The 8,723-nt window shown below is 47.9% G+C and overlaps 1 long non-coding RNA gene across 1 annotated transcript; it reads right to left on the reverse strand.

Annotated features, from left to right (window-relative positions):
- Positions 1-4,192: 4,192 nt before the first annotated feature.
- LOC144239692 (uncharacterized) lies at positions 4,193-6,229 on the reverse strand. Its single transcript, XR_013337468.1, has 2 exons — positions 6,175-6,229; positions 4,193-4,440 (listed from the first exon to the last, which is right to left on the reverse strand). It is a non-coding gene; the product is annotated as an uncharacterized LOC144239692 (long non-coding RNA).
- Positions 6,230-8,723: the final 2,494 nt, after the last annotated feature.

Below are 8,723 nucleotides of genomic sequence, written 5' to 3' on the forward strand. Positions count from 1 at the left end.
CGGGAACCTAGGGCCTCGCGCGCGCCCGCGCTTAAAGGCGCAGGCCCCGCGCGTGCCCGCGCTTAAAGGTGTAGGCAGCCCCCTCGCTCAAAGGCGCGTGTCCAGTCCCACCTCCCATGGAGTCGCTCTAACGTTGCTTGGGAGCAAGAAAAAAAAATCCTTGGATACAGAGAGACAGAGAGAGAGACAGAGACTGAGACAAAGAGACACACAGATCGAGAGAGACAGACACAAAAAGATAGGCAGGCTTAGATTGAGAGACAGGAGTAGAATGAGAGAGGCAGAGAGATGGAAAACACACATATTTAAGAAGAGGGAAATACAGAGAGACAGTGAGAGACCTAGAGAGAAATAGGCAAGGACAAGACAGAGACAAAGACAGAGACTTAGAAAAAGTCAAAGAGACAGAGAGGTGGGTGGGTGGAGGGGGTAGGTNTATGTGTATGTGTGTGTGTGTGTCCACTTCTTATCCACAGCCCTGGATATGGTCTTACATCTTGGGGGCCTGAGGCCCCCAAGCCTCTCTCCTGCCCCTTTGTCTCAGCTCCACCTCCCTGGGATGTCCTTTCCTGGGTGGGGTTTCCTTACTTGGACCCTATCCAGCAACAAGCCTGATCTTTCAGGCCAGAGAGGAGACTGCTCCTTCCCAAGCCTCCTTGCCCTGGCTGCAAGGGGAAAACTTGGCTCCCATACCCTGTGCCCTCTGGAATTACAGCTTAGACCTCAAGACACACTGGGCAGATATCCCATGAAGGAAAGAAAAGATAGGAAATGGGACAGAGGTGGGGAGCTGGACAGGTTGACCCAGAAAAGTGTATCCACTGCCTTCCCATTTCCCTGACTCAGGCCCACTGCCCCACAGACGATTCTGCTAGAAATGTGCAAACACATGACTCACCAGGTGTGGGGGCTGCCTGTCCAGACTATTGGGAGAAGATAGTGGAGGGGAGGGTGGGGGTTCCATGTGTCTCCTGGCACATGGTATTGCAGGAAGATGGATGTGGGTGGAGGTCTACATGGCTGCCCGGGGAACTTGGTGATAGCAACATGGAGGACCTGATCTTTGGGATCAGGGATCTTTGTGTCTGAAGGGAACACAGTCTTGGCCTTTGGTCATGGCCCTCACCCCGGGGGAAACTGAATGGTCAAAAACCACCCCTGGGGACCCCTCTTCTGAGTAGAGGAGTAAAGCAACCTTGTTGGGGGCAGGAACATGGATGCATATCCGCCCTGGCATCCCTAGCTCTGCTGAAGGTTTCAGAACAGACTTTTGGCTCCTTCCACTCATGTGTATTGAAAAACTGCAGCTAAAATTAACTCAGCTCTAGGGCCTGCCTTTCCAGATCATTAGCAAAGTTCATCAGTGCTCCTCGGCCAGCATAGTGGATATTGGTTACTCAGACACTCCAAAAGAGGATGCAGAAGTCTCAGACTACAGAAGTGGTGGAGGTGGGGGAGATACAGGGAAATACCGGGAGACAATCCGAGAGCACACCGGAATTACAATTCAGTGGAACTGGATGATTTAGGGGAAATGGGCAGGGGATCAGGGGAGAACGAGGCAGAGGGTGAAGAAAATTAATAAGAGGGTGCCGGTGAAGAGCAGGTTACCCCTCTGGGCAACTGGGGCTTCTTAGTTCAGCTGGGGAGCATTAAGGAATCTTGTAGAACACATCAAAATTATGGTTCCTCCTCTTTTATTACCCCCTGCAAGGTTTCTTTCTTCCTGCTTCATTTATCCACCAGTACTTACCCCTTTGGGTAATGGTTGTATCTTTGGTGGGAGAGGGCGGTACTGAGAGTCATCTGAGATCTGAGACAGAAAAGCAGAGAGGGATGCCCTGCCCAAACTAAATCAGTTGGTCCTCACACTTCAGTTGTGTTGGGATCATCTTGAACTCAGCAATAGATCTCCAGGCCCCAGTCCCAGAGTTTCTGATCTGGTACTTCTGGGTGGGGTGAAACATTTGCATTTCTAGCAAGTTCCCAAGTGATGCTAATGCTGCTGGTTCAGGGACCACACTCTGAGAACAGCTGGGCTAACCCAGGGACATCAGCCACCTGCATGGAACTGTCCACCACAGCTGTGCCAAAACCTGGTGGATTGGGGGCACTTAGCATTCTCAGTGTGTGCCAGAGAAACCAACATTTAGAGACATAAAGAGGGGTTTGGGAGCAGAGAGGGGCAGAGGCGGAGATGCTGGTTCAACATTCACTATAAATTTCTGGGCATGGTTGTGTGCTAAATGACACTGCATCAGAAGTGTGACCAAGGCAGTGTCAGATCTTGCTTTCACTGAGCTCAAATTTCAAAAGGGAAAAAGGATACATCTCCAGACAGCCCAGCATGGTCAGGGCTGGGCTGGGGAAAAGCTTGGGCTAGACAGATTGAGACTGTCATGACAGAGGCCCAGGACACAGTGGCTGGTGTGCGACAGGGGAAGCACAGGGCCGAGTAATAAAAGTTTTGATGGCAAAGCACAGGCCAGAGTGGTGAGGGCTCTGAAGGGGGAAGCAGAGGGGTGTGGGGCCCCAGAGGCAAAATCCAACCCTTTAGGAGCCTCCGCCCCCCTGGGCCTCAGTCAGGGAGGCTTCCTGGAGAGGGGACCTTTATGCTGAGACCTGAAGGATGAGTATGAACAGAGTAGATGGGCAAAGGGACCTCTGTATTGTTTGTGTGCCTTTATTCTATAGCATGTACAGTCTGGGGGTCCCTGCGGTGCCCGGGTAGTACTGTGCATGTGTTTGCATGTGCTGTAACCCGTCATTAGCTCCTGCAAGGGGATCCTGGTGGGATGGTGGTTTGAGGGGCTCCACTGAATTGACGCATTTACTTAATTACAACATCTGGAGAAGGGGACAAAAGCCGTGGAAACAGCCACAGCAGGAAGAATGAGGTTAAACTGCCTGAGAGCTGAGAGGGCCTTGGGGGAAGAGGACTGCTCACATGCACGCATAGAATCTGCCTGAATATACACAAATACACACGGGGGACACATCCATATTCATACATGCACGTCACATACTCAGAGGCTCACCAGAACACAGACACAGCAGGCGCACGGAACACATAAATACCTGGCTTCACGTTCAAATACAGAGGATACACACATGCACAGATTCACACTCAGACACATGAGAGATGATCATATGTGTAGAAACACATTCTGCACAGATTCTCTCTTGCATGCATGTGTGAGCCACATTCCCACACATATACACAGGAAATATATTCAGAAACTCCTATCAAATAACTATATGGAGTGCACATGCATGTGTACACATGTGCACACACACATGATGTGCGCATGGATATTCAAATCAATGAAGTCTGTCAAAAAAGTCACCTTATAAATAAACTTAGGCCCCTTTCAAGTTGGGGGTTGTTTGAGTAATCATGGAAGGAGCTGGTGTCCCCTTATCCCCAACTGGTACCCACCAACCCAAGCCTAGCCAGTGGGGTTCATTGGAATTAGCTCAGCTTTGTAATCAGCACATGAATTGGTACTGTGGGCCAATTCCACTAGGAATTCACTTTATTTTTTTCAAGGTTTATTTATTTATTTTGAGAGAGAGAGAGAATGTGTGTGAGCACAAGGCAGAGAGAGAGGGAGAGAGAATCCCAAGTAGGCTCCGCACCATCAGCACAGAACCCAATGTGGGGCTTGAACCCACAAACTGCGAGATCATGACCTGAGCTGAAATCAAGAGCAAATGCTTAATTGACTGAGCCACCCGGTTGCCCCAGACTAGGAACTCGCTTTAAAGATTAGATGTGAAGGTGCATTTCCATATGGATGGGTCAAAAGAGAGGGGCAGGAAGATGAGTACATACTCCCCACCCTCCCAAACATATACACTAACCACCACTGTAAATCAGACTGATGGGTTCCAGGCAAGCACTGACTTCTACAGGGCAACCACAAGATCCCGTGTATGACTTTCTGTTTAGCTCTGGTGGAAGACCTAACGCAAGGCTCAGGGTCCGCTTTAATGACTTTCACCTGTCAACATGGAAGAAGCCTTCCATAAGAACACAGAGACAAGTTTACATTTGGGCAAAGAATCTCCATTCTTTGGGATACACTGATAAGTTTTAATTAGTAAACGTAGAGACTTTGGGCTACTGTATGAAAATGCTATGTGAAAGCCCAAATACCACGATTAGGGATTAGAGTGACATTTCACAGAATGACAGGGGGGTGCTCAAGGTTTATTGATATCAGAGGCCCAGAGAGGAAAGGTCAGAGTATCAGTGAGTGTAATGTCAGCTACCGGAACAAAGAACTCCCTTGATTTCAGTGACTTCATACAATAGTTGGTTTCTTGCCACAGGTGTCCTGCTTGGTTGGCATCTGTCCTCCATCTGGTGACTCACACAGCAGCCTTGTTAATCTTGTGCCTCCATATTTCCTGGGGCTCTGAATTATCTGCTTCCACCTGGCAAATGGGAGGAGACAGGGTAAAGAAGTTTCACCAGCTTCTTAAAAATCTTGGCCCAATCTATAAACCTCCCTTCTGTCCATATTTTATTGGAGATAACTAATCACATAGCCACCCCGGATGCAAGGAGGGCTGAGAACATATTCCCAGGTCGGGCAGCTTCCTGCCATCACGGTTATGTAGAGTGTATGGATTCTAATGGACCCAACATCAAACACCACCGGATCCACAGACTCAGGGGTGGGAAGCAGGAAGAGGCTTGGCATCTCCTTCCATTCACTACACCAAATCCTGCTCCAGGGAGATGTCTCAGCCCCACCCTGACCACTCATCCACCTACCCTGGTCCCCTGCGTTTGGGGTGGGTGACCACAAATTTAACTCCTTTGAGGACAAAGTGAATCTGGCTTGATCTGATAAATATTTGGTCGGTGCAGAAAAATGATAATGATTATCCAACACTTTCTGTCCCAAGCACTTTTTGAGCCCTCACTATGTGCCAGGCCTGATGCTGCGAACACACCTGTGAATCAGGCACAGTCCAGGCTTCGGAAGTTTGTCTTCTCATAAGGCAGAAAGAGACCAGGTAATTTCTGGACCTGTGGTTGTCGCTGTGATATTCTATTATGAACAAGATAGGGGAGGAGGAGGGACCAGGAAATCACCAAGTCGGCCTGCCTGTGCCTAATGGTGGGATTGGGGGTGGAGGTTCAGTGAGGGAATGAGGGCAACATTTAAAGAGGAGGTCATCCAGACCAGAAGGGGGGCACGTTTGTTTGAAAATAATCCCTGTGTGCGCAGATCTGTTTGCTAATCATTAACTTAACGATTCCAGCTCCTAACACAAACTACTGTTGATTCAAGTGCTAATCAGAAATCTCATCTCTTTGAACACAAACCTGTGCTGATTCATGTGCTAACCGTAAATCTATGCTGATTGTAAACTCCGTCCTGGAACGCGGCTAAATCACAAACTTGGGCAGGAACACCACCCGGTAATCACCAACTCATAGGGATCCACATGCTAATGGCCATTTTGAGTTGATTCATGTGCTAATTACAATCTTGGGATAATTTAACAGAGCAATCAGAGGGTGTTACAGTCTTGGTGAAGAAAAGCACTGATCTGAAGCCTGACAGCTAGGTTCAAATGCCAGCTATGTTACAGACCAGCTGAATTGACTATGGGCAAATTATTCCCTCCTTTGGGCCTCAATTTCATTCTTGTAGAGGTGGGCTGGCTGATAGCACCTCGTATGGCTGTTGGGAGGATGAAATAATATAATTCATGTAAGACGCTGGAAGCAGTGCCTCGCTTCGATGTGTTTACTCTTTAAGTACTAGCTGTAATAATGATAACGATAATACAGAGCGAAGTTACTGTCCTGATTTCATTTAATCTTCATAGTGGGCCCTGCCTCCAACGTCTTCACCACCACCATTCTTCCTTGGCCCAGGTCTGGAGGCTTCACCCTCTGGATGGGCAGCCCGGAGGTTCCCAGGGCAACCCTCAGCATTCCCAAGTCCGGTCCCCGCTACTGCTGTTCTCAGCACTATTGCCAGGTCGGGACACAACCGCTCAGCCGCCACTTGGGGGCAGCAACACACCGCTCAGCCGCTGCCCGTGCGGTGCACTGTGGGGCACGTAGTCTCGTGGGTGGGTTAGGCAGTGGTTCCAGCCTAGGAACCAAACTGCATTTCCCAGAAGGCCACGCGACACCCTCTGCCTCACCTTGCTCAAATTTGGAGGCTGAGACCTCATCCGCCGTGAGGGTGCGCCTCCAGAGCGGCGCGGGGAATTGTGGGGTGGCGGAACTGAGCCCCGCGCCCCGGGAAGGAAATGGTGCGCAGGCGCGGGCGGTTGGTCTAGCCAGATGGACCTTAGCGGGTGGGTAGGGGCAGCAGCTGTTCAGTCCCGGGAGTCGGCGCCTCTTTAAAGCAATGGCGTGGGGGTGTGGGGGTGCTGTGCAGTCCCTCAAGGAGCGGCGAGACCAGACCCTCACCACGGTGTGTGCCCTGGAGCCAGCTCAGCCGCCTGCGGCTCTCCTGAATCTTCAAACTCTTGTCACCTGTCAAGACTGTTCATGGCGCCTCAGTCTTAAAAGAAAAAAATCCCCTCCCCTTCTTTTCTCTCTTTTCCTTCGGAGTTACCCCCACTTCCCCCATAAAAACACACAAGCAAAATAAACAACAAAACCCCCACCCTATTATGGTAATATTCAACCATCCACACAAAAAGAAAGATGTAACGATCCTCCAGGGACCCATCACCTTTCTCAACAATTATCAACATATGGCCAATCCTGTTTTATTTTTTCTGCCTCCCTCCCTGCAGAATTAGTTTAAAGCAAATCCCAGATAGCATATTTCATCCACAAATAACTTTTATATGTATCTCTAAAATACGACGTTCTTTCAGAAAAGAAAAAAAACCTTTATCACACCTAAAACCAAATAATTCCTTAATTTTATTCAGTATCCAACCTGTCTCCAAATTTCCCTGATTGTCTTATAAATATCTTTTTTAAACAAATATTTCTTTTTTTTTTAATGTTTTTTATTTATCTTCTGAGAGAGAGCAGCGTGAGCAGGAGAGGGGCAGAGAGAGAGGGAGATACAGAATCTGAAGCAGGCTCCAGGCTCTGAGCTGTCAGCACAGAGCCGGACGCGGGGCTCGAATCCACGAACGGCAAGATCTTGACCTGAGCCGAAGTTGGACACTCAACCGACTGAGCCACCCAGGTGCCCCTGTCTTAGAAATATCCTAACTGTTGACTGGTTCAAATCAGAATCCAAACAGGGTCTATGTGTTGCATTTTCTTGGTACGTCTCACAGGCTAATTTGGCTGGTTGCGCTTTGTGTCCTTCATTGGGTTCTTCTGTCCCCTGCAGGTCTTGCAAATTGGTAGGTGTAGAGCTGCGTCAGATTCAGGTGTTTTGTTTTGTTTTCTTTCTAATTTTTAAAAAATGTTTGTTTTTGAGAGAGAGAGACAGAGCATAAGCAGGGGAGGGGCAGAGAGAGAGGGAGACACAGGATTCCAAGCAGGTCCAGGCTCTGAGCTGTTAGCACAGACCCCAGGGCACAGAGCTTGAACTCAGGAGCTGTGAGATCATAACCTGAGCCGAAGTTGGATGCTTAACTGACTGAGCCACCCAGGTGCCCCCAGGTTCAGGTTTAATTTGGGGGTAAGTATACTTCATGGGTGATGTTGAATTCTTCAGTCAGGAGTCACGTAATAGTGTCTAGATGTTTCTTTGTGTGTGATGTTAATATCTAATGTTGGGTTTGAGAGTTGTCAGCCTCATGCATCCATTATAAAAACACAGCGAGACTTCAAGAGGGAAGTGTCTACATGCTCTCCCCTTCATCTCTTTCCCTCTGTTTCACAAAAAACTCCAGATAATTTTGTATTGCTAAAGCTCTTCCCTGTTGCTAAACTCAAGAGGCACTTTCTATCCTTAACTCAAAGATCCTGCAATAACAGGCCTATCCTGTGCTGTCCAGCACACCAGGCACTAGCCACACAGTGGCTTTTGAGGGCTTAACTAGTCCTAATGGAGATGCGCTATAAGTAGAAAATACACATTGGGATTTCAAAGATTTACTACCAAAAAAAAAAAAAGAAAGAAAGAAAAACAAAGAAAGAAAAAAGAAAAAAATGTAAATGTCTCAAGAATTTGAAAATATTGATAATGTGTTGACACGATAGTATTTGGGATATATTAATAATAAAATATATGACTGAAATATTTTATTAAAATACTTTCACTTTTCTTTTGAAATGTGGCTACTAGAGATCTTTAACACACGTGGCTTACATTATATTCCTGTTAAAGAACATTATTTTAGACCTAGTGGTTTTCAAAATGTGATCTTTGGGTCAGCAGCAGCACGTGATAACTTGTTACAACTGCAAATTCTCTGCTGTCTAGACCCACTGAACTGGAATCCCTGTGGATAGGACCCAGCTGTATGCATTTTAACAAGTCCTCCAGACCCATCCTGTCTGAAGACTCCCCTTCTGGCTTCTGTGACATAGTACTCTCCCAAACCCACTCACTTCTCACCCTTCCACTGTTAACACCCTGGCCTGAGGCCCATTCAGCACCAAACGGACCACCACAATTGCTTACAAATCTGCCTCTAATCTTGTATCCTACTTGTAGTCCTCTTACCACAGCTTGAGGGGAGGGGCAGGGGTGTCTTTCAATACATTAATCAGACCGTATTACTTCCCTGCGTAAAACCTTCCCATTGGAAGCCATTGCTTCTCAGTTGCA

The sequence above is a fragment of the Crocuta crocuta genome, unplaced genomic scaffold (assembly GCF_008692635.1).
Source record: "Crocuta crocuta isolate KB4526 unplaced genomic scaffold, BGI_CrCroc_1.0 scaffold267, whole genome shotgun sequence".
Taxonomy (NCBI): Eukaryota; Metazoa; Chordata; class Mammalia; order Carnivora; family Hyaenidae; genus Crocuta; species Crocuta crocuta.